At 40.4% G+C, this 26,968-nt stretch overlaps 1 long non-coding RNA gene across 5 annotated transcripts in view; it reads left to right on the top strand.

The window, feature by feature from the left end:
• The first annotated feature begins 955 nt into the window (after positions 1-955).
• LOC116993512 overlaps positions 956-26,968 on the top strand; it is a 48,066-nt gene continuing 22,053 nt past the window's right edge. For 3 of the 5 annotated variants that reach the window (XR_004417312.1, XR_004417314.1, XR_004417310.1), the window contains exons 1-8: positions 956-1,036; positions 12,373-12,459; positions 13,981-14,028; positions 14,128-14,267; positions 15,164-15,345; positions 16,013-16,070; positions 16,341-16,447; positions 20,814-20,965. This is a non-coding gene — a long non-coding RNA (uncharacterized LOC116993512). The other 2 variants (XR_004417311.1, XR_004417313.1) reach the window with 2 other exon arrangements.

Here is a 26,968-nt window from a genome sequence, read left to right as displayed (position 1 = left end):
TGAATGGCAAAATTTCAGCCTGATTTTCAAAAGAAAATTCCTGTTTACCACCCTGCTCTAATTTTCATCTTTTTTTGAACACACGTGCTAGGATATGCTTTCTGCTGGAGCAGAGATCAATAGCAAATGATACCTTTGAAGAGGGAGATTTGAGGGATTCTGCAGGAAATCAAAGCAAACAACATTATACAAGCCATTTCTTCCTCGTTGACCCCATATACTATTTGCTCTTTTCCAAGCAGTGGCTAAGTGTATATACCCCAAACCAGTAAGTTATACAGAAAATTTAATAATAATATAAATTTACTTCATTGGAGTTCCACTGCCAATGTATTCTGAAGGCTTCCTCTCCTGCCTCCCTCTAAAGGTGTTGAAAGGGAACCCAGAGTGCAATTTTCACCTTTGATAGCTCAGTCTATCAATTATGCAGGCAAGGCCTTCCTACAAGTCTTATTTTAAGGTACAAACACATATTGAGGATTGTTCCTTTCTGCATCCTTTCTTCATGAAACAATGCAAACAGGCTCTTTTCAACATTCTGATCTTCTGAAGGACCCAGCCTCATGGGAAAGGTACTGAAATATTATCTGGACCAAGGAATCTTACTGGGCTTCCCTTCTCAAGCACAGCCACAAAGGGAGAAAGCAGAGCGGAGGGGTGGTGCTGACTGTGTGCTGTTGCATATAATACACCTATCCACCACCTTTTGGAAGAAACTTCGGCTCATCTAAACAGTGACCTTTTAGAAAGTGTTTTAGGGGTGGGTCTTTCCTCAGCAACTTGGTAAAAGTTGACTGTTGATCATCAAAGCAAATTATCTCATCTCCCTCAGTGACCAGTAGAGAGAGCCAGGCACCTTTAAAAATCAATTAATCCTTTTCTATGGCACAAATTTCTAAAGTAGATGAGGTGTTTTTTTTCTGGTTGCTGCCTCTTTATCCCCACTGACAGTAGGGACAATATGGAGGAGCACTAGGAATGGCAGGATATCAGACAAATGCATCAGAGAACACAGCAGAGAATCATCTCTTAATTTGTAGGTTTCATTTTTCATTGTATTTCATTCTGAAACGGAGGGGATTTGTTTGTTGCTCTCACGTCTCTCCTACCTCACTTTCAATCAAATCAACTGTTTAAAACAAATTGGGGGTTTGTTTGCTTTCCTTTTGTGTATTTGGGGCTTTGTCTTCCTGGGGTTTTGGGGTTCATTTGGGGTGTGGGATTTTTTTTTTTTTTTTTTAATTTCTTAGATAGATAGAAATGTGCTAAGAAGCATAAGTTTTGGCATAAATTTACCTTTGAGAGAGCTGAGTTAAGCAGAGAGGGAATATAATCAAAAATCCTTTGTATGCTATACAATGTTCTGCAATACAAAAAGATAAATGCTGTAGATCCGTGCCTCAGCGTGCTGACAAGAGCTTACAAGTTTGTGTGTGTGTGTGCAGAGATACACAGGTTGAGGAAGGTTTAGACTGGATTGTGGTATAGTGATTTGCTTGAAGTAGAGTCTCCTGTACACCATTTCATTATGCCCTAATATAGAACACGCCTGCAGGGTGATTGGTGCCTTTAGTACCCCCTTGGGTCATGCAGAAAGTGTTCTATACCCTGCAGAGTTGCAGGGGCTTGTGTAGGCTTGCTCCAAAATGGATCCATCTTTCAGGGAGTTCATATGCTAGTGAGCTCTAAGGATGACAGCTCAAATATATATGATATATAATTTTTGTTTGAAAAAGCTTTCTCCGCCAAGTTTCTGCTAAAGCTGTGATTTCTAGTGTGACTAGCTACCAAACTACCAAACTGGCATTGCAATCAAGTTCTTAATGCTTGCCTTCCCAAAAACACCTGGAACACATCTTCTTTGTAGTGATTTTCAGCAAGACTAACTATGAAAGCATGATTTGTGGGGTTTTTTTGTCATTTGTTTGCTCTTACTGCATCACACCAGATTCAGTATTTTATATATCCAGCATTTCATAAGTCCAGTGAGTCAAATTTTCAGCCTGAAGGTGCTGAGTGTAGCTACCTAGACAGCAGCAATGTGGTGTTACTTTACTTTAAGGAGGACATCAACAGTTATGATGTGAGGACAGGATCTCCAAGTATTCAATAATGCTTATCAACAGCATGTAAGTGAAAAAAGCAGTATGTTGTATCAAAACACATGTGGAGTATTATTTACCAGAATTGGTATTTGGGACAGGACTATAGCACTACAGGACTGTAATGTCTGCCATGTAGTTGTCTTCCCTTGGCATGATCTTTAAAAGTTATTAAGTGACCAATGTGTAAATAAAGATGATGGGTGTCAATTGTGGGTTTTTATTTCAAATATTGGTGTATATTAAATCAGTTTGTGCACTATCTGTTCCTTTCAGCACAGTTCCAATTTCAAGTTCCAAATATAAGAGAATGCAGTATAATATAATTGTGATCATTTTATTTTCTTCAATAAAAGCAATCATTGCCTGTAGCTGGTTTCAGAGTGTTGTGAGCAACTTGAAACTGTTTCTGACTGTCTGTTAAAGAAAGTCTCAAGCCTGGCAAATGCCTTTGGAGAGTTTTTGTAATTGACATTATATTTAGCTTTTAGATGGAAAAGCACACACTGTTCAGAACAGTTGGTAGTCACTGAAGTAGAATGAAAGGCATTGTTTTTCAAAAAACTCAGGTGAGTGCAAAGCAAACAATAGCCCAATTCTTCTACCTTAGTCAATTAAAGTTTAGTATGTGTATTAAGAGCTTGATCTTTATCATACTAAAATTAATGGTACAACTCTCACTGATTTCAACAGCGATACCAAAAATGCAAAATAAAATCAATCTTTAGAATGAGCTGAAAGAACTATTGCCATCAAGTTTTTAATGTTATATTTAATTACATGAGTAATGTTTTGAGCAAATAACTAGTAATCAGGAACCCTTTATCCTGTTCCTGGAACCGAAAAGCAAATGCTCAGATTTAAGGACATGTCTTGAATGAAGCTGCTTTTAGGAATTAAAATTTTTATTCTGATCACTGATCTCTGTGTCTTTAACATTATCAGTCTTGCTAAAGTCTTGCCAAAATGGCAGACACTCTTGCCATTGGTGTCAGGGTAATGTCATCTGGGCAACTCCTTGAAGGTCCAGGATCTTTGTAAATATCTTCATCTTTAACACACATGACCTAATGTAGATACTATATAGTTAAATAATTTTACATGTTCTGCTGTGCTTAGAGATTAAGTGATACGTAAATGCAAGGGTTTGTTGTGATACTGATATATCATTTCAGGTGTGAAAGACATCTGGCTTACCAGTTGTCTGGTTTAGATGTTTTTATTGACTTCTAAATGATCTATTTGGTTATGAGCTGAGCACTTTCTGTGTAAGTCCTAGCTCCCTTTCTTTGCAAGGTGGGGACAACTGGGGAACATTCCAGTGTAGTGTTTTGCCAGCAGCAATCTCTCAAAGTGCTTAGAAGTCTCTGTCTAAAGCTGAGTAGTAGTGAAACAAGGAAAGGATGGTGATTAACAGAGGATTACTTTTGCACCTTAAGGTGAGATGAAAAGCAGAGTGATTAGTGCAGTTCTTAAATTTGCTAAGGTGACTTGTTCATATTGCTTTTGCATCCTTGGAGTCTGAAACATGATTTCAGTCAACTATTTTCTTCCAGAGTTGGAAGTTCCTGCTCTGAAGTGTGTTGATTCTAGTCTATTAAATGCATAAGATACAAGCCTCATCAAAAGAGCAAAAATCCTGTCTTATTCTACCTTCAGTCTGATCATAGCCCTTTTGGAAGTTTGTGGTTGTGCCCATATCCAAGGATATGCTGAGCTCTTTTTTCTCTTTAGCTTGGTTTTCTTGCATAAAGTGCTAGGTTTTTGTGAAAATGCTCTGTGCTTTCCTTCCACACAAATAGAGAGCTCTGCTTGTGTGTCTGCTTTTTTGTCCACCCAGGTTCTCACATGGTCCTCAAACAAGGACCAAGGCGGGGCCTTGGATCATGGTTGTACTAATTTTCCACCAAAATGGCCAGGCAGTTTCCCCTGGCAGCAATGTTGACCAAAACACATTGTAATAATGACACAGAGATCCAAGTCATACCTAGAAAAGTTACTGCACAGGTCTACTTGGAGAGGTACTTAATCTGTCACAGTCTTGCAACCTCAGTGATGATTGCTCATCACTCCGAGTTTAATAAGGGGCAAAAAAATGTTAAAAATTGCCCACAAGTTACAAATATTGAGTCTAGAATGTGCAATGGTACTTTGGTTTTGGCTTCAGCAATGGGCCTGGGGGGCAGCCACAGTTCTAGAAAGGCCCTGATTTGGAAGGCAAGCAGATTCAGATCCAGATCTAAATTCCAGGGCCTGTATCCATTGCAATATGGTACATGCTTGATGGAGCACTGAAATAGGAACTGAAAAAGTTAATAAATTCTTTTTTTTTTCTGGTGTTATAGCCATGTTTAATTTCTCTTCACTGTTTGCATTTACAACACATTTGAAAGTCTAGCATTTTCCAGGAATATAATATGACTGGTAATTAGAGCAAGCTGAAAGAATCCAAGCCAAAGTCAATAGTTACCTATTTTTTTCTCTTCTAAGCAGAAGTCTGTCAAGTTCAACAGAGAAATTGTCTTCACTATACTTTATTACAAAAGTTATAAAAAACAGGCTATATTGAAAGAGTAAACCTGCATCTTTCATTCCAAACCTGATTGAGGAGGTTGAGGGAGATTAAACTGAAATGGATTATATTTTTAATTTAAGTTTTCCCCACAAAAAAAAACCAAAAAAACCCCAAAAAAAAACAAAAAACAAAGGAAAAAAAACCCCTCCACAAACAAAACCATTAGATGACACAATTGCAAAATTGGGTTCTTTTCACAGAAGAGAAAATGCCTGGCTGGGATCCATATAGTCGTCTATGGCTATTCTATGAGAAACTGGGTGTTGAGCAGGAACAGCTGTGCTGCTTGGTGCCCACACCTATAGGGTGCTGGGATACAGTCAGCTAGGGGAAATGAGAGGGGCTGTTACACCTGACAAAGGTTCTAGTCTAAGAGATGGAGAATTTCTTAGGGTGTTTAAGCATCTTGCAAAGCGTTAACATCTAATAAGAAAGCTTACGGCCCAAATGCTGCACTTCTGCAAACATTAATACAGGCTGTTGTTAGCCAGGGGAAATACTTTGTGAGGCTCATTAGTTTAATTGGTCCCTGTCATCTAGTTAAAAAGGAGGAAAGAAATGCTCCTGACAAAGGCACAGGCTCTGTGCAAGTGGTGTTTTGCTGCTGTAGCTCTGCTGTGTGCTGGCTGGCTAGCATGGGGTGTGTGCATCCATCACAGCCTTGTCCTCACTGCACAGGGCAGAGCAGGCAGCAGTTCCCTGGCACAGTCATGTGCCTAAACCACCATTATAACCAGCTTGGGTGTGCTCATGTCTCGGCCACTATGGCACAGATTCAGAGTGCCACCTGCCTGAATGAAGGGCAGCCATGGGTGTTTCTCCTCCTTCACTACTTCTGAGGGTGAGTGGTTCACAAAGATGGTCATCTCTAAAACCATTGTAAGCACAGCTGTGTGGGAATCAAGATTCAGTAGGGACTGTTTTTGAGGACTTGTTGCATGAATGTCCTGTTGTAGAAAAAGGGATAAGCCATAGACCTCTACTTCCTAATCTGTGGTATGGATATTTACTTAATTTTTACTTATAATTAATTTTTACTAATATTTACTTAAGGTACAGCCTGTTTTGATGCAGATGTGTACATCAGGAGACCCTTCCAGGGAGGGAAGGCACTGCATGTAGGTGATTACAGCTGTATCTGGCTCTCCACAGCTCTAGTGGTGACAGAGGTGCCAACTGCATTGTATTGCAGTGCTGGCCTGCACTGGGCTAGGCTGGTCCCTGCTGAACCCAGGTAACAGAAATTTAGTGGTGGTGTTAAGATCCATGCAAATATATTCCTGACTTTCATTTACAGCCCTGGTTGCTGTGGGGTTTTACTGAAATTTTCTTCTGTTGCAGTACCTAAGTTAAGTCTTCTAAGGCGAAGCGTGTAGTCTGCTTTCTAGATCGTTTAAAACCTGTGGCAAAATTAACTATATTGGTTTGGTTAATTGTCCTCATCCAAGAAACACTGGTAGCTCCCCTGGGTCACTACAGCAATTTCTTTCATGCTGTAAAATGTTTACTTCTCTAGAGTGAAAACGCGTAGGCTGTCATTATGTGACTCTGCAATTCCACACTGATAAAGGCTACCTCTGCCTTTATTTTTTTTATCTAGTAAACAACCATCAAATTCACTGAAATAGTCTCAGAGAGTTATTTCTGTATTTTTTTTCTTTTCATTGTTTTTGATTTGATGTTACATGATTGATAACAACATTTTGTGCTTTGGGAATCTTGCTCTCTTTGACTGTGCTGGTTAGCTTCTGCTTTTTCACAGAAGTCAGCCAAGACTTTCATTTTGATTCATGCAGGTTGTAAGGTCAGTTCTGGTAGGTATGATTTGCTAATGAATTCGTGCTCCATTTCTCAGCTGGCTGGTTCTGCAAGTAGGCCTGGACAAATACACAGATATTTGAATTTAAGGTGACATTGAGGCTTAGGTAAAAAACATTTGAGAATAGATTTAGAAACCTGTACTATGCAAAAGAAATATTAAGTGGAATAAATAAAAACACTTTGATGATAAGAACATATATATGTGTATATGTGTATGTATAGATATCTCAGTGTTAGAGATTATAAAGTTTATATAATCTCATATATGTCAGCATCAATCTGAGGGATTCTTCCATGCTCTACAGGAAAGGGAAAAGTGAAGCACAAACAAAGGAAGGGAGAGGGTGTAATGTAGCAAGCAGCATTTCCAGTGTATTCATTCCTAATGTGGTGAGTGTACAAGCAGAGATGACTTAGAGGGTCACTACTGGGTGTCATTTCCCACACAGGTGCACACAGAGGGTGGGATAGAGCATGGGCAGCACTGAATACATCACTCCCCCTCACACCACCAGCCACCCCAACTGGGTCATGTTAGCCAGGCGAAGTCTAGTCTTGACTACAGTAATTTCACGATTACAAGCCGCACTGACTATAAGCCGCATCGCTGGGTGTTGGCAAACATTTCGTTCTTTGTCCATACACAAGCCGCACCCAATTATAAGCCGCTCTGTCGTTCGCAGGGAGGACCCGCGTGCAACAAAGTTGCCAAATAGCAACAGAATCGCGGTATGGCGGGGTTTATTGGTTCGGCTCGGGCCATGAGGGCTCGGGGCTGCTGGCAGGACTGGGTGGCCCAGCTTGGTGCTGCCACTCAGCGGGGCCGCTCGGGACCGGCCGCCGCTTGGCTCGCTCACCTCGGCCCGGCGCTGCGCCACGGTGGCAGCTGGGGCACAGAGCCTGCCGGCACCCGCAGCGGTGGTGGGAGGCAGGGATGGAGCCCTCCCCACTCCTGCAGTGGCAGCACGCAGGGACGGGAGCCCCCTGCCTCCCCCCGAGCCGCGGGGCCAGCAGGAGGAAGCTCCCCCACCTCTCCCCACCCCGCGCTGCCTGCACAGAGCGGCTCCACCCGCCGCGCAACAGAGTAATCAATTTGTAACAACCCCATAAATGCCGGGTTTTACTGGCAGGTGCTCGACTTGGCAGTTTGCACTGACTCAGTTTGCACTTCCGGGGATGGAAATGTCAGAAAATTATTCACATATTAGCCGCTCCTGAGTGTAAGCCGCATTTCCAGTGTGGGAGCAAAATTTTGGTCAAAATGGTGCGGCTTATAATCGTGAAATTACTGTAATTTCCCTACTCTTGAAATAGGGAAAAGCTAGAATTTGAGTCCTAGACTGCACTTGATCTTTCAGCACCCACCACAACTATGCCTGAAACTGGAAATGGATTCTAGAGGTAGGGTCTCTCTATACCTAGGCTAATTTTTACAATCTTTGACTCAGCATTGGAAAATTTTTCTTTGGCTCAGAAAAGATGAGACAAGGGTTGGGGGCCAAGGCACTACCGGGGACTTCAACTTTGGCTGAATTTTCCAATTTTGACTTGTACTTCCTGTGAGTGTACTCAAGCGATTTCATTTATCCGGATTTCCATCCACTCTGAGGTGAAACACAGTGTGCAATAGTGCTTCATTTTTACTGTTATTTGTTTGTAAACAGCTCAGGGGAAAAAAAATCTGTGTCATTATTTCCTTTGGCAATGTGTTCCCCATCCTTAAATGATTTTTGGTCTTCTACAATGTTAATTAGAAATTGTTAATGAACTGGTGGCTTTTCAAAAGATAGCAGTATAGTGTGATAGTTGGGATGTGAATGTGTCTCAGAGGTAGAAGGAAAATAGGAATATCTATGAGGGAAACTCCAAACTTTATCTCAACATTCTCAGTGGTTCTGACCAATAGAAAGCCTCATAATTCATTTAGGGTATACTGGGAGTGTTGGGCTCACCCAAAACACAAACTACATCTTAATTTCAATGGTGAGAAGGTAGCATCTCATGGATAGAACTGAGAATTGGCTTTGTCTCCCTCCTGGATCAGAGGACATTAAAAACTACATTTGCCACTTCTAAGGAAGGTGTCCTAAATATCCTGTATGAGAGTAAGATGTACTTTCTGCATGTCATATTGAAATCATTTTCCTGCAGAAAGGAGAAACGTAGGAAATTTATGGAGAGTTAAAGACAGAGAGAAAGGCATGGAAAAATAGAGACATAATGCTAGAGTTGAGAAAAGGGGGACATCAGTGAAAGGGGACATCAGTGCTTACTCTGTAGAATGTTTCTATATTTTGTGTTAAAGTGACCAATATGTGCCACTGTCATCACCACCACTCTTACCTAAACACCTTTTTTTTCTTTTGCCAGTCATTAAATGAATGAATGGCATTAAATGAATGAATGGCCAGAGACATGAATAAATTCTGGAAAAAAAAGACTGTGCTTCAGGAACAGGCTCCAAACAGAATGTCCTCCTTCGCTGCTGGGGCATAGTGCCACAGCAAGAGAAGATTCCGTGATTTTAGTTCGCTGCTACTTTCTAATCCCCCCTACAGAGTCCAGACAGACTGTTGGAATCTGGTATTTGAAATATAAATGCAGTCATGCCTAATTTTTAACCACCAAGATCTATTATGGGTTTTTAATCCTTTCCATAGAAGTCCCTTTACCTTGAGATTTAAGGTAATAATCTGAGTTTTCTGGAAAATCTCTAATATAAATCTCCCTTGGTTTTGTATAGAACACATCATAGGTATAGTTATTTAACTTGCTCAGGAGCATCTGGCCAAAATTAATTTTTTGGAAGAATTGGTAATTCAATTTCTTTGCAATAATTTGCAAGTAAATAGGCATGCAAAATCTTAATTTTTGTTTCTCTGAAATAACAGTATTCAGTGCAGATACATTAAGGAATTTCAGTGGAGCATGAGATAAGCTTCAGAAATGTTGAATCTTTCAGAGTACCACATTTGTGCTATCACTCAGCAACTAATTCCATTTTTGATGATCTTGCCAAGATATTCAAACTGCATTATGTCAAATTCTTTGATTGGTATTTAAATTGTTTTCCTTTTAAAAAGGTTGCCCCTTTAACTGCCCAAGTGTAAAAAAACCTTGCAGAAGGGTTTATGTGTGGTAATGAGACACACAAATCTTACCTCCTCATTCAATGTAGATTCAGATTTGTGTGTCTGAAATTAGTATTATGAGTCTGAGATTAGTGTCATGACGTACTCTTGCTTGAATTATGCAGAAGTAGTGCATTAAAAAAAATGTATGGAGATTAGTGTCAAAATTTCTTTTCTTTTAGTGGATAATACCTTAAGGAGAGGGGGTCTTGGGTTCAAATTAGGATAATTGCAACTAATTGAATGTAATTTAGAAAGAAACGTCTTCTAGAAATGGTGGTCAGCTAATGAGTAATCCAATACATCTAGCAGATAGATTGTTGACTACAAACCAATTAATTTGATGTTTCAGTGTCATTTATCTCTGTTCCAACATAGTGAAGTAAACACACAGCTCCAATGACACACAATGTCAAGCAACAAGTAGGTGCTGGAATTTTTTGGTGATATGATCATTCTCTGAGTAGCTTCTTTAAGCAGTCTTTACTCACAAGGTTCAGTTTTCAGTCCTTCTGGCACTTAACCACAGGACCACATCTCATATAAATAGTATTCAAATAAGCTACTTACAAAAATTTAAAGGTCATTTTAAGCATACAAATTATTTATATTCTGTTGGGGTGGCAAGTTTTTAGCCGCTGGGGTGCCAGAAGATGCTTAAGGCTTCCTGTGTCTGGCAGAGTCAATTCCAGCTGGACAGACTTGCCAGTCTTGAATTCAGGACAAACTTGCCAGTAGCCAAGGCTGAGCTTGTCAGTAATGGTGGTAGTGTCTCTCTGGTACTTAAGAAGGGGGTAAAAAAACCTACAAACAACAATGCAGCCAAAGAAGAAAGGAGTGAGAGTATGTGAGAACCAACACTGAAGACACCAAGCTCAGTGAATAAGGAGAGGGAGGGCTTCTTCCAGGTGCTGGAGCAGAGATTTCCCTGCAACCTGTGGCGCAGACCATGGTGAGACAGCCCATGGAGTTCCATGGGGAGTGGAGATCCACCTGCAGCCTCTGGAGGACCCCATGCAGGACCAGATGGACGCCCAAAGAAGAAACCTGTGCTAGAGCAGGCTCCTGGCAGATCCTGTGGATCCATGGAGAGAGGAGCCTGTGCTGGAGCAAGTTTGCTGGCAGGTCTTGTAACCCCACAGGGACCCACAGTGAAGCAGCCTGATCCTGAAGGAATGCACTCCATGGAAAAGACCCATGCTGGAGCAGATCATAAGGAACTGTGGCAAGGACTCACTTTGGAGAAGTTAGTGGAAGATTGTCTTCTGTGGGAGGCATCCCTTGCTGGAGTAGAGCAAGATTGTGAGGAGTCCCATCCCTGAGGAGGATGGAGTGACAAACACAAGTTGCGATGAACTGACTGCAGGCCCCATTCCCTAGTCAGGAATACAGCTAAGGCTGGTAAGAAGGGAGAGGTAGGGGGAAAGTGTTTTAAGATTTGCTTTTATTTCTCCTTATCCTATTCTAATTTGATTGGTAGTAGGTAATTTTTTCCCCAAGCTAAGTCTGTTTTGCCCATGACAGTAATTGGCGAGTCATCTCTGTGGTCACCTTGACCCATGAAGCTTTCTGGTATGTTCTCTCTCCTCTTGTCCAGCTGAGGTGGGAAGTGATAGACCCATTGCCTTGCCAGGGTCAACCCATAACAAATATTCTGTTTAAGTACTGCTCATTAACAATAGACTGGTTGAAAATCTACCCAGTTTTATTCATTTTATAGTATATCAGTTATTAACCGGATTCATTCAGCATCTTTATGTGTCAGGATAAGCACTGTGCTAACACATGGGAAAATTTGGAAATGAGCAACTAAGGTAGAGGGATAGTAGCACTCCCTTCTATGGCATTGCTGTTCTTGTGTTTGCCCTCCTGGTCTGTATGAAAAAGGACAAGCAGAGGGTGGTCTGGCCCAGCCTAGCCCATGGCTTGATGACAAGAAGGATATTCTTTCTCATGTCGGACATGTCAGATCTCTGCTGGAACAAAAGGTTGAATCTGGGTTTCCTTAGCACACCAGACTCAAGAGGAAGGGAGTATCAAACAAAGCTGCAGAGAGAGCAGGCAATGACACAGACCTGCTCCGTGTGCAGCCACATCTTTCTTTACAGACTATGTTACATGTTGGGATAAATACTTGAAATAGCCACTAAACAGGAGGCTGGCAGTAATCAGATGGCTTTGTTAAAAAATAACAGCTCTCTGAGTTGCAAGGAGGAGGTGAGTTACTTGTTAAAGTATTGGACTTAAGAAAAATCACAGGAAGAAAAGGTGAGATAAAATTACAGAGCCATGAAAATAGCTGCTTAATCACTCATTCCCCTACTTCAAGGTACAAATCTACTGCAAAATTCCATAGTTGAGAAAAACTGGACTGTCTCTGTAATGCCAAGCAGTTGCCAAAAGCTCTCCCACAACAGACCCTTTAACAACTCTACAAAGCAAAATCAAAGAGGAACAAAATAACCCTTCACAAATCAGCTGGTTTTATGCTTTTTTTCCAGTCCCATTATTTGTTCCTCAGGACATTTTAAAGACTGATCATGGAGATTTCTGGGAGAGGTGAGAAAAGTGCAACCTTGGCAAGCCAGACAAGTGTAGAGTTATATTTTGGATAAAGAGCAGCAAGACATTGAGATCTACTGAAAACATCCAGCTACATATGGTTCTTCTCCAAATGGAATGTTCCTTCTTCTGACAAGAAACAATATATTTTGCATAGCAAAACAAATATTCCTTTTTCTAGGGCAAAGTCTCTCCAAGAAGTCTTGAATAATCTCAGCAAAGATCCAGGATCCCAGGAGATCATTTACAGCTCTCTAACAAGGAAAAGGTAAGTTGCCTTTGAAGAGCTTATGGCACCACTTGAATGATTGCTGCTTTTTAGAGTCAGTAGTTGTAATTTTTTCTCTCTTTTATGTTTGCTTTCCTGGAAGTGCATTTAAGAATCTTCTGTTTGACAACCGGTTTACCAATAGTCATGATTGTAAAGAATAGTGCCATTTACTCTTATACCAGCCAAACACCATATTATTGAACATTTTTTTAAAAAGTGTTTTATGCTAGTGTTAATTAGCATTCAGCAAATGCAGCTACCAGAAATATTGTCCCCAAACTGAAATACAGACGATCTCCTGTAATACATGTGTAAACTGGTATTAGTGTCAGTGTCATGTAAACACTAGAGCAAGACAAGAAATACTGCAAAGATAAATTAATTAATGTTGGTGATCTGCTCCAATGTTACAGTAAAAGGGAAAGCCTTTCTTTGAATAGCCAGAAAGTTCTGTCCTGGGCTGCATGCTCAGTTTGAAATGGTGGGCTAAAAATCATTTACCATCTATACAAAACTATCAGGAAGCATTCCTCTTTTTCTACTCATCTGCTTTCTGACACTAGCCTAGGCCTAAGAATCATAGAAAGATTTGGTATTCATTTATTTTAGATTTTGGAGCACCATACATTTTCAATGGGTCCTGAAGTGCATGACCTACTTCACTGCAAGATGTTTTAAATAATCTGAACCATTTTCATAGGGCAGTCCTTCACAAAGAGTGACTGGAAAGAAGACTTATTTAGGTGGAATGTATTCCTTTCTTTGCTGCTCTTCTGCTAGATTCTTGTAGGAATTTGCATTCCTATTTCAATAGTGGCTTGTCTCAGCTTAGAAGCCCTCATTTCACTGTGACAGCCTCACAAAATCTGGGATGTTGCATCCTGTCTCAGAAGGAAAAGGGACAATCAGTGATCTCTTCAATCAGATCTGCTTCTTTGATCACAACAGTCAGTGTTGTAGGAACATACTGGGGTCTTGGAGAAAAAAAACAGAGAACGCTGCTGTGGACTTAGGGGGCATAAACATTGGGAGGAGCAGCACCACAGAGAATGGTGAAAAGACCCCCTAGAGCAGGGTCAAGCCTGCCCCACAGCATCACACTGAGCTCCTATGTGCCCTCCTGCTGCACCCCTAACACTGAGGCAGCCTGGTGAGGGCAGCAGGGCACAGCCCCACACCTGGGCAAGCACCGCAGGGGGACACACCGAAGAGCAGGGCTGCAGGAGAGCCCAGAAGGGACAGCTTTCCCTGCTGGTGAGGCCAGATGCAAGGTCCCCCTGGTGCCTTAGGTCAGAAGGAGATCCTGGTATTAGGCAGCCCAGGGTGGGGGATTGGCACCAGGGATATGAGACATGAGCTTTACTGGCCCACACAAAAATTAGCTTTTCTCAATCCAAGTTAGTGCATACCAGCTGCCTCATTAACAAATAGATAACATGATAGGGAAAAAGTCAGAGGAAAATCTACCTGAAAACTTTCTGAAGTTTAAAGTATTTTGTCTTATTTTCTTTTTAACAGGAGACCTGCTGGAATCCAGAAATTACATTAAACTTCCTTTTAGAAGAGGTAATTGAAAAGAAAAAGACAATCAAGGGATGAACAAGCGAAGCCTTTTCTCACTGCTGTATGAATAAAAAATGTTATTAATAGGCCCTTTCATTTCAGGCTTCCACTCTGCAGTCACACATTTTGAATGTATAACCACACAGATGAAAATGTTTTCCTCTTAAGTCCCTCACAGCTTTACAGATGTTTTTGAAAATAGAGGAGAGAAGAAAAGAAGGCATGGACACAGAGCAACAGAGGTAGAGGGACTCTAAATTTAATAAAAAAAACCCTTTAAAAATTACTCTTTTGTTTCTCAGTTTTCAGTAATTATATTGCATAACCAATTCTTTTGATAAGAATAGCTCATCTCATTTTGCTGTCTTAATTTTTTTTTAAATTTTATTTCAATATACATTTGCAGGTGATTAAAAGGAAAATCTAAATTGCAGCAGTGGGAGCAGCACCCACGTGTTTTGGTTCACATCCAGCAGCAGCCTGAGTGAGAATAAGGGTGAAAAGCAAAGAGAAAATAAATCAATGTCATACCAAATACAGTTTGACCCTACAGAGCCATTCTTTCTTCACTTTCTGTGAGGAAAACATTATTTTAATGTTTTAATTTTCGGGTTTATATCCAAGCCTGAGTTTTTGTAAGATTAGTCTGTGTTTTTAAGGACATGCTGACTTTTGGATAGTCACAGTGCAATCAGAATATAGCAAGCGTTCAGGGGTGGCAAATGTTGGTTTCTGTAGTAGTCTTTTGAAAGACTATTGAGAAAAACTGATTTTGTCTCTTTGGTACCCTTGGCATGGTTAAAAGGAAGTGTTTGCGCATGCATGTCATTGAATAATGCTGAAATTAAGACTGATGTAAGAGGGTTTCCTCAGACCCCTGATGGTCATAGCAAAGAAAAGCAAGTTCTATAAATCTAATTGGCTATACACTACAGCAAGTTTATCCCTATTGTTAATTGCATTAACCTACAAAAGAATTCAAGGATTAATTAGAAATAAAGACCAGGAGATGAACTGAAGATTCTCAAGGGAAACACTGATATGTATTATCCTTGAACTGTATAATTATCAAAATCCTTACTATTTTAGAGTGGTGTGCTCACCTGAATGTAACCCTAATTGCCTCTTTTATTCCTAGCTCCGTGGTTTTGTACAGATTGCTAATCATATTTCAAACCAGAACCGCCTGCTGAAGACCTGCAGAAAAAAAAGTGGAAGAATTCTTAATGTCCTAATTTGAGAGGAGGTTATAGCACAATATTAAGATCAAACTGCCTCATGCTTGAAATCAAGAACAAACCTCTCTTCTTTGACAAAAAGGTAGGATTCTTTTCCTCAGCTTGTACTCAGATTTTCCCTTCGGTTAAGCTATAGTCAAAAGAGAAGTGGTACCTGATTAAAAGGTGGGATAAATGAACTCAAGTGCTTTCTGAAGGGTAAAACAGACCTCAGAGCACTCATTTTGATGAGTGACTGTAATACTATACAATGTTGGGCTTGTCCTTAGCACTGATCTATCCTAGTCCAGGACACGACCTGGCACCTGTGAAAGGCCACAATAAGCTCCTTCTGGGTATAATGGGATGGTACCAGAGACTGACTTGCTCCAGAAAGACCTAATTTCCTTCCCTGTCACTTCCCATGGGCTTTCAAAAGCTTTCCTCCCAGTCTGTGGCTGCCTTTTTGTACCACTGTATATCTAAGTAGCATCCTTAGAAAGTGATTGTGCTCCCCTTTAAAAAAGATGTGTTAAACATAAAAGTAAGAAATTCCAAAATACATATTGATAAGCTTAAAAAAAAACCTCAGTACCTTGCAGGCAGTCATTTTACAAGGCAGTAGAATAAACCTTTAGATCTCAATGCAAGCTCCCATTGCAATGACTGAGAAACCTTGCTCATTCATGTCAATGCAAATATGTGACTGTTGTGTTTGAATATCAAACAACTGGTATTCTTTCTGGCTTCATTTTTTTATATTTTTTCAGGCCAACAAGAGTATGATGAATTTTACTACTTCTGAGAAGAACTATTGGTACTATACAGGTACAGAACAAGAGCAAAATTGAATATTTATATTATTTTGAACTAAACCAAGTAATATTCCTGTGTCCTCCCTGTAATTAAGCCTAAATATACAACTGGATATTTAGGGCTCTGACCCAACACTCTCTCAGTGTCAATATTGTGCTTGATTACAAGAGAAACTCTTGCAGCCCTAAATGCAGTGATGCATCTTGATGTTCTCAGCTGTTAAACAAACCTGAGCATTGGCCCAGAGTGAAACAGTCTCAGTAACCACTGCTCTTCCAGCAGCAGCTGCGAGCCTGCCCACTGCTGATGTGCAATGCATTTGTCCTACAGCCTGGGCTGAAAGAAGTCAGAGTAAAAATCTTTTGTCTGAAGCTACAAGTAGAAGGAAGGTAACTATTTAACTTCTTGCCTGATGCTGATATGAACACAGCTTATACTGTTCATTCGTGTGACTTCTAAGAGTATCTGAGGTGAGGTTTTTATTGTAACACCAGGTAAGCAAACATTATTAGAGGGGTGGGTTTGAAATTACAGTGCTTGAAGCTGTCTCAAAAAAATATATTAAAGCAAAATGATTGGGAAGAGAGGGACTGACAAAGTGGTTTTTAACTCATTCTTTCGGAGGAATTGGAAAAAACCTTTCTCTTCCCAAGCACTCTGTGTAATCCATGGCAATTTTGGGCCATTGGATTCAGCTGTTTGGAAAACATTGGGTCTTACTAAGACTATGTGCTAGTCAGGTGGCAATATGGACAATAAGCTGGCAAGAGCTTTGATCTACAATTTTTACTGTAATTATATAGACAGATATAATTTCTTATTTTTTTTTTCCGACTTTGTCTCTTTGCACTCGTAGAATGATTTGGGGGCAGATGAAATGCCACAGTACACATGACTGAAATGTGTGAAAATTTAATTAACAGAATAATTACACAGTAGAAATGAGATCTTGTCTCAGTGAAAATCTGGCAGGAAGCTTGGGCCCTATGGAATATGAGTCCACATATGTAGTCAGTGGGAAAGCCCTTAGTCCCAAAGTGGCTGTGTGGACTGGAAAGAGTTAATCAGGTCCCTAACTTCAAAGAACACCCTTCTCCTAGCTTCTCAGGCATGCTGTAAATGAATATGTGATTTTCTCCCAGCTACTGGGATAAATCTGCATAGCTCAATTAACTTCAGTTGATTTATGCCAGTTGCACTAACAGAGGATCTGGACAGAACCAAATAGCATCTCTATATCTAATAGTCCAGCACGGGTGTATGAAAGCTGCATTTTTCTGTATCAGCCATCCCTTTGCAGCCAGGATGAATAGCATAAGGATTTGTGATTTATTAAATGAACTCCTTCTCTACAAAGTTGAATCTATGCTGCCTCCCATGAGTTTCTACACTGGCAGGCCATGTGTTTCTTCTTCATATCATACATTTTCTGTGAAAAATATTAAGATAATCAGACAGACAGTGTAATTTTCTTGATATCTGGTTGGAGACACATTAATCATTTTATTCTTATCAATCAAAATTTGCATCATGACTAAATTTTATTTTCTAGCTTCCTAAATTGTTTTTATTTTTGCCTGTTGGACAGATTGAACTCCTAAGAATTAATTTGAAAGTAAATGAGTATAGATATTAGTTGCAGTTCATTTTTTTAATCAGACTGTGACTATAAATCTAGAGGTTTTTAGTATTCCTTTTTCATGTTATTATACATATAGGGCAATATTTAGGCCACCGAGTTGAAGCAAATCCTGAAGTGTGATTATCTTCTCATTGAAATGCTCTCTATTGTGCCTATTTGTTTGATGTGTTTTTCTTGTACGTTGTATTTCTGATAGCTTTGGGGTAAAATAATCATTATATGTCACCCATACTATCTCTTTTAATCTTCGGAAGATTAAGCATGTTTATTTAAAAACCCCTTTGATAGTGTCTTTACTAACTCAGCTATTTTATAAAATTGGAAATAATGAATCAGGGAGATGCAATTTTGATAATGCCATTTATACAACTCCTATGAGGCTAGCTGGGAAAATAACTGGAGTAAGTAAGTATCTGACATACACATAGTGAGAATGGGAAAAATATTGTAATTTCTTGTAGGTTATGAGGCACTGGAAAAATACAGTCAGCAAAAGCAGTTCAGTTAATGAATCGCATTCTTCAGGGACTGCTGGACTCAGGAGATGGGTCATGGGATCAGGAATGGTTCCTTTAATCTCTTTGTCACTGGTTCAAATCCAATATCTGGGTCACTGGTTCAAATCCAGTATGGATAGATAGTAATTAGAAGTCACTGTTACTTGAGGGCACTGAGATGAACCTTTTGAAATGGAACTGGTGAAGGGACACTGCAAAACAAGCCACCCCAAAACCTGGAATATCTGGAAAAATCACATGCTTCATAGCCAGTAAACAAACTTCAGACTGGAGCTGGCTTTGGGCTGCTTGTAGTTGCTGAAGTTAAACTGGTACATATCCATCACTCAAGGGATGCACTTCTAAGCTTGTGAAAGCAGGGTCTGCAGAGAGAATCACTTGTGATGCTTCCTGAACCAAAGGTTACACACCACTGCGAGTCCATACTACTCCCCTGCAATCACAGCTCTTGCCTGGTGCTCTAGTTTCTGTCTAGGTGGGCCCATGGAACACCAGTCCTCCTCACTCCTCTGGAGGAGGTTGCTAAAGTCCCAGGCTCTGGGAGCTCTCAAATGCCCAGCTATCCTCCACAGGCTGGTAATGACAGAGCATACTTTATCCTCTCGGCTTCCTGAGTGTCAGGGGTGACACCATGCTGAGGTGTGAGGACTGCTGCTGTCCATCACCAGTCTGGAGTTTCAGACTACAAGAGGGAACTGGGAGGTCCCAGTGCCCCCGTGGTTTGCAGTATTTAAGTTATCCCAAAGGAAGGGTGCAGAGGAGGCCATGTGAGTGGAAAGGCACATACAGGGCATCACATGTCAGTCAGCACTTCAGCAGGCTACCAGGAGATGTGCTTTAGAAATAAAATATATAGGGCTGAAATGTACTCAGATTGGACCAATGAACTGCTTATACCTGACACTAAGGGATTTAAATTTATACTTTTTTTTTTCTTCTTTCCCCATCAGTGCAAAATCAAAGTAAGGGGACTTCTGAGTCAGCCATGGGATCATGCTCTCTGTTTTCCCAAAAAATCACTTCTTGACAGAAGCCGTATTAGTTCGCATAGGACTGTTTTTTGATCATATATACCCTTGCTTTCTGAAACTTTGTATGCTTTTAATCTGTAAATCCAAATTCTCTGGAATTTGTGTAAGACTGTGGAAGGATCTTTTCTTTTTGTGAAGTACGGTGTTTGTAGCAACCAAGTCAAAGACTGGAGAGATTAATCTATTTCAGCCATCTGAAACTGTGATTTGGCATATAGTGAGAACAGCTGAGACAGTGGGGGGAAATTTCACATAGATTCTGTCCTGCTAGCTGTTAAAGCAATTCCATTTGCGCTCTGCATTTCGTTGTTTTCTAGAAAATAAACTCACCAAGCTACCCAGATTAGCTGGTCTTGGAAAACTGAGGTTATTTTTAAGACAAAAGATATTCCCTAAGAAAAAGAAAAAAGGAAGGAAGAAAAAGCAATACTCAGAAGAACAGAAAAACAGGAGTTGGATGTACTATTAATTAAACATCCCAGTCCATGCCTTGGCCCAAATGTGAATGACCCATCCTCATAGCAAGGGGAAAAAAGCCTGGCTCATATTCAGATATGTGAAAACACACCAGTTCCAATAAGTAAGACATATCTTGCTGGGCTCTGGGAATGCTTTCCACAATGACCTGCATAATTAAAGTCTGCATTGGCTTCTTGGCCCAAGAGAAGTTAATGGCAAAGCAGCTGCTAGCATCTATTAACTGTATTTAAGTGCTGTTTATAGGGAAGCACTAAGGTGCCTTTTGGGCACTTGGAAGTAAAATATAAATACATATCAGCCATTATCAACATGCATACTTGTAACAAACTGCCTTCAGGGACTGAAAGCTGTAGTCACATATTTCAGGTGTCACTGATAACTATATGTGTAAAAAGAGCAACCTATCACAGGAAATATACTGTAGGGGATGTTTTTGCATTTGAATATGAAATGAGCCCTTCACTTAATGACCAAGTTTCTTGGACCTTTCAGTCATGTTGCCTGAAACATCAAAACAGAGAAATTATCAATTACTTTCATGTCAGGGAATTCATATGAATGTTTCAGAAAGAAAGAGTTTTTTCCTTTCTCTTAGAAATTTTATCTTTTTCCTACTCTAAAAAAAATTTCCCTGTACATCAAATCTCAGTTTTTACTGTCTTTTTTGTCAAGGCAATCCTTGCTTTCAGAAAAATTAGCAAGCACTGGTGACAGACCTTCATGATCTTTTTTTTTCACTTGTTCCTGGGCTGAGTTTTGAAAAACTATGAGTAGAGAAAGAAAGAGAGGAATGAGGCAAGCAAGCAAGAAAGAAAGAAAAAGGTTGTGAAAATGGGACATTATATACATTTCATTTTTGTAATACATTTAGGGATGGAAAGAAAAAAAGTGTAATGAAAACAGGAAAAGCCGTTCTGTAAGCTGTTGATATAGTGTGTTGGTTTTCCTATGGATTTGAATTTGTGGTTGTTTAGAGCTCTGATGGAAAATCCCTAAGTGCTGGAACATTTTAAAGTGTTTATTTCTTGCATGAACACTTTGATGTGTAAATGGGTGAATGTTCATTGCTGTCTCTTCTCCACAGAGCCACTGACAGGGTCTCACTCTTTCTGCTCAGCCTTCCAAAGTCTGTTCTGAAGATAGCCAAGAAATCTGCAGAGCTTTCATTATTTCTGAGGAATCCGTATCTTTCACTTAGGCAAGAGATAAAAATTTGAGGAAGCAAGACACAAACCGGTATGCAAGCAGCACTCGTGATTCTTTAAATTATCAGTTTTCACTGATTGTTTTTTTTTCATTGGTGGCCCTTGGTGTTTCAGTTTTGCATCAAATTTCTCATAAAATTTAGCCAAAATATAAGTGAATGCTATGTACTAGTGATTTTTTTTTTCTTCGTTCCTTTCCTTCTGTCATAACGTTCCATCTGCTCTTTTTTAAGAAACAGAGAGTCAAAGAAATGTTCCTCCCTCCTCTGGTTCCAAAGCAGATCTTTTGTTTGGCCTGTCCTGAGCTGACCTGGCATATAATGGGCTACTGAGGAGCCTCAGTTCAGAGCTCTCATTGACACCAATGAGAAGCTCTTCATGGCTTTTGCTGCAGAGATCAGGATGACACCTGGACTGTCAGTACAGATGGGAATGAACTCTTTACTACCAGATGGCAAAACACATTGACTAAGATATAACAAATATAATTTGCTTTTTTCCGTCTGAAGAAAACTTAGGCCACCATTAATTCAATATTCCTTGTAAGCCATTTTTTTCAAGAACGGCTTTTCTCTGTGGTGTAGGCAAAACAAATATTCCCTCTGGGATGAATCCCTGCTCCTGCCTCTCTACAAGTAAATGTTGTCCTTACTCTCTCCCAACACAGAAAGTTGTTCTGACAAGATTGCTGAAAGCAATGGGCTTCACATGACAGATGTTCCACAAGAAAGCCAAAGCAAAGAGCTACTTGACTTACTGGTGCTATCATACTTTATAAGTAGCAAATTGTTACAGAGACAAGATGATAAAGAAGTGCATCTAAGACATAGCAGGCAGTCAAGTTTAAAGGTCTTCTATCTTGCAAAAGATCCAAGAAGGCCTGGCATCTGCTTCAATGTCTACAGCAAAGACCTTTGTATGGACACAGATGTCAAGCAGGGGATCTTTGATAGTAGCTGGAGGCAATACATCTGTCTGCTGCCTTTTGCTAATTTTCTTTTTAGGTCAAACTCAGAAATCGAGCAGCCTGGCTTGCTCAACACACTTGGTACAAAAGCTTGCCCTGCTGAGGTTGCTGCCAAGAGTGGACAGGAGATCAACTCTCCCCAGAGGGATTGCAAGCAGGCTGGTGAGGAGAGAGTGCTGCCTCTGCTGGGCTGGTATGGGCTGCTTTAGAGTGGCTTTCTATGCAAGCAGAGATGGTGGTGATAGGCAGCCTTGTGTTCCCTCAGTTGGACAAACACTGCTAATTTTTATTTCCCAATTATACCAAGGAATAATATCCTTATCTAGGAAAGCAAATAAGACAGTTTAGTATTTCATTATAACATCTTTTTCTTCAAATATGGTCAAAAGCATCTAAATACAATGGTGTCCCTGGTGTAATCACAAACACATCTACGGCTGGGCAGAGAAGTGATTGATAGCAGCCCTAAGGAGAAAGGCTTGGTGATGGTTGATGAAAAATTCACTATCAGCCAGCAGTGTGCTCATAGCCCAGAAAGACAATCACATCCTGGGTTGCATCAAAAGCAACATGACCAGGAGGTCAAGTGAGGGGATTCTGCCCCTCTGCTTGGCTCTTGTGAGACTCCACCCCGACTACTGCACACAGTTCTGGTACCTTCAACATAAGAAGAACATGGAGCAAATTCAGAGGAGGGCCATGAAATTGGTAAGAGGATTGGAGCATGTCATCTACAATGACAGGCTGGGAAAGAATCACAAAATATTTTAAGTTAGAAGGGATCCACACGGATCTTTGAGTCAAACTCCAAGGGCAGGCATTGCCTGAACAGGGTTTAAAGCCACAACCTTGACACTATTAGTGCCATGCTCTAACCAACTGAGCTAATCCCAGGGTTGGGGCTGTTCAGCCTGGGGAAGAGGAGGTTGTGTGGAGACCTCATAGCAACCTTCTAGTGTCTGAAGGGGGCCTACAAGGAAGCTGGAAAGTGGCTCTTCTTCAGGAACTGTAGTGAAAGGACAAGGAATAACGAGTACAAGCTGAAAGGGGGGAAAATTTAGCTTAGATAATAGGGAGAAATTCTTTATGGTGTGGGTGGTTAGACACTGAACAGGCTGCCCAGGGAGGTTGTAGATGTCCCAACCCTGGCAGTGGTCACAGCCAGATTGGATGAGACCTTGATCAGCCTGGTCTAGTGGAAGGTGCCCCTGCCCATGGAAGGGGGGTTGGGACTAGGTAATCTCTAAGACCATTCCAACCCCTTAACATTCTATGATTCTGTGATCCAGCACAGCCAGAGAACAGTCAAATCAAGCCTGAGGATACCATAGAAAAGAGAGATGATCCAGACCCACTGACTAAGTAGCCTTTGATGGTCTGGGTATGTCAGGTTAACCTTTGAATGTTAACTAAGACTAACTGCTATTTCTAACAAAATCAACATCCAAGTGTGTTATGATATGCCAACTAAATGTATCACAGTAGTGCCTCTAGCTATTGGTAGCATTAGATGAATACCAACTCTCCATCAAACATGTTGTTTTACATAAATCAGAGCATTTTTAAAAAGTTCAATTTTTAAACTTTTTACAGAGAAAATTCAAAATACAATGCTGGGGCATTTAATTTTGATGGATTGTTTAAAGCATTGTAAATTATTCCTATATATTGTCTATGTATAATATATTGGGTATACTAAATATGTTAAATATGTACAACTACAACACTGAATGTCATTAAAAAAAACAAAATTAAAGGATTCAGAGGAAAATACTTTTAAATTATCCATTACTGACTTTTTTTTTTTTTTTAAGACTTGGCAATTGTAGGAAATTGTTATTTCAGGAATAATTTTTATTCTAACTGTGAACAAAAATAGTCCACCAGAAAAAATTCTGTTCCCAGCTGGATCTTTCCACTGGTTTAAGTGACTTATTTTGGACATTGCTGAAACAATCCATGGCAGAGTCGTTAGATAGCTCTAGGAATTTTTGCAGGCTATAGATTCAGTTGTGGGTTGCTGGTTCAAATCCAGAGGGCCTGCATGGGTTCAATGAATTGTCGATAGCATGACCTCAGCCATGCGGTATGAGTTTACCTTCCTGGGTGTAGGTGACAGTAACAGAAATAGCATAAATTAGTCCACTTCAGTATTTCTGCCAAGGTCTGACATGGCAAAGCAGGAAAGCCTGCTGCGCTCCAGACTGAGCTGGGCTTGCTCTATGGATAAAAATGTAGCTTCCCTATTCCAGGTCCAATCCAGGTTTTATTAGCACTACTGCTGTGATGCCAAAGGAAAAGCTAGCAAGAATAAGAAGAAAGCATCAGACTAGGTAATTGGTTAGAGATGGTACCCTGGGAAGACAGGGACAAAAGGCAATGAGCTGTAGCCAGCCACACAATCCAAAGGAACAAGCAGTCAACACTGGATTAGCAACCAAGGCAACATTAAAAATTTAACTAGAGTGCTCACAATAATTTAACCGTGCTATTCACAGCACAAAGCTAATGGTGATAGAGTGAATGAAGCTAGAAGGTGGTAATATTCAAAAAGTTTGTAAGTGTCAGCACATAAAAGAATCTCTATTGGAAAAGGCAACGTTAAAATTTTTTTGTTCTTTCTTGTTTCCTGTAAAACACAAAAGGCAAGCATTTACATTTTGGTAGTTGCTATTTAGTATTTTCCAGCCATGAAGGGGTGGGCTGTTTCAGAAGTTCCTATTGACAGCCAGCTTACAGAGTGTGATAGACCAACACATGCTGTCTTTGAAAACTGAATAACAAATGTTTTTGCTATTTACAAGTCAGAAGTGAAGGAATGGATCTGAGCTACAGAGCACCCACCCAAAATCTCTCCGCATGCCCCGCCTGCAAATTCTGCCGTCATCTAAATTAACATTATAACTTATCCTAATTCGTGGAGGGCTGCAAAAAGAAGTATAAAGTGAGAAAACAGGAATGTGATAGCTCAGAACAGGCTCTCAGAATTTGTTGTATCGCGTGCCTACACACAGAGTCCTACCACTCTACTGCAGTGATTAAAATTACAGAAACCCTCCCTAAGGATTACACCCACTGCTTTATCACAGAAGATATTCACCTGAATTAAATCCACAACTGTTCCATGTTGAATTCTCTCACTCTGTGAAGTTAAATGCTTTTCTAGAAGTGACTGTATAAAATGGCTGCTGTTTTTACACCTGGCATGCTTTGTGTATGTATTCGTAGGCAAAGCTTTTGCTGTGGCAACAAAAAATGGATTTTTACAATCCTTTACTCGCACTAGCATTGAGGAGTCCATACAGTCAGGAAAAAATGAATTAGATTCGATTGTGCCTCACATATCCTGATTGAAGCAGTACTGCAAACTCCAATTGCAGCAACAAATTCTGCTAATTGCATTGTACAAACTAGCTACAGCGCCTGGGCTGAAGGAAAATTTAAACTCCCAAGGAAAACACATAATTATATTACATACTGCAGGGCTGCTCTCAACTTCAAGTTGCAGTGGCCCTCCAAATCAATTGCCACAGTCTTGGAGCTCTGTGAATTCCCTCTGAGCTGGAAACTATGCAGGTGCTCACCCGGTGCTGGAAATATTTGTTAGCTCTGGGCTAGTTCTAAGTACACACTACAGGAAATGGTTTCTGCTCCTATTGACAGCATTTCTCTGAAATAACTATATTTAAGGAGTTTAGTAGAGGCACTAGGGTACTGGTGGGGGTATGGGGGTACAACTGTAATATTTAGGATTTGCTCAGTTTATGTGCAAAAACTATGTCAAGATAGATTTCCTTCCGTGGTTGGCAGATGAGAATGGATCCAGAGAGGCTGGATCATAAGGTTGCCTGCATCTCTAAGTACATCGCAACTGCTCTTGCTAAATTTATATTGGTCATACCCAGCAGAAGGGTAGCCCCAGTTGTTCCTGATCTTATGGATAACAAGATTGTCCTATAGGGATGCTAAAAGCAAGGCTAGATTTGTCTTAGTTTGACAAAAATGTAGCATCAATAGTACCACTCCACTTTTTGGCTCAAATCTTCATCTACATAACAATGCAGTGCTGTCATTAGTAATACCACTCCAGGGCATCTTTTCTGAGTTAACAAAAATATTAGGCATGCTACTAATAACACCCATTTCACATGTTGATGTGATAAATGATTATTTGTACTGTTTACCTTCTGTGTGATTTTATATTCTGTCCCAGTTTTTATATAAGTGAAGCCTCTAAGCATTCTTGCCATGAGCCCCTATCTTCATGCAGGCAGTCCTTAGATCAAACCCAAAGAAAAGCTGAATATTCATATTCCCAGCCAGAACAAACACCTGGCTGAGCCCATGGTTCAAGGTATGAAATCTGGTCCATGAGCATGCAGTGGGCTTTGTGCAACATGTACACAAGGAGCATCCTTGCCAGGCAATGTGCGTGTGTGCTCCCTTCCACATCTAGCATCTGGTCTGGCACCCAGCAGACTGACAGGGGTCCCTGCCTTCCCTCCACTGCTGTGCTCTACTAGAGAGCTAAAATGTTGAAATGTGAGTTTATTTGGATTTCTTTACCTGAAGAGATAGCTACATAAAAAGCGGTTGTGATTGGATTATATTCTATGTCCTTAATCTCCTATGCGTCTATACCAGGTCTGCAGCAGCGACACACTAACACTGCTAAATCAGACTTTACTCTTCAAGCCCTCCACACTTTCTACTCATTAACTACGACCTTCCCATGGATGTGCTTGGATGATTTTTCCTGCTCATTCCTGTTTGTCATGTCCTCTTCTTTGAGTACTTATCTTTGAGGACCAGAAACAGTCTTGGCTTGCTACTGAGAAAAACACATACAAAGAGGTGCCTTCTACATCTCCCTCTGAGGACCTCATGCCACAGCCAGCAGAAAAATTGGCACTAAATTGCTGTAACTGAATATTTTGAGGTGCGAGCTCCATCCAGCCTCAGTAAGTGTTGATAGGCAAAGACTTGCAATAGAAGAAGTCACTGAGGAAAGCTCTGCAGAGCTGATGTTGGTAGGTGACTAGGAAGCCATAATCCCTTGGATTGGGA

This window comes from Catharus ustulatus, chromosome 3, assembly GCF_009819885.2.
Source record: "Catharus ustulatus isolate bCatUst1 chromosome 3, bCatUst1.pri.v2, whole genome shotgun sequence".
Taxonomy (NCBI): Eukaryota; Metazoa; Chordata; class Aves; order Passeriformes; family Turdidae; genus Catharus; species Catharus ustulatus.
This window is presented reverse-complemented; position numbering and strand designations above follow the sequence as displayed.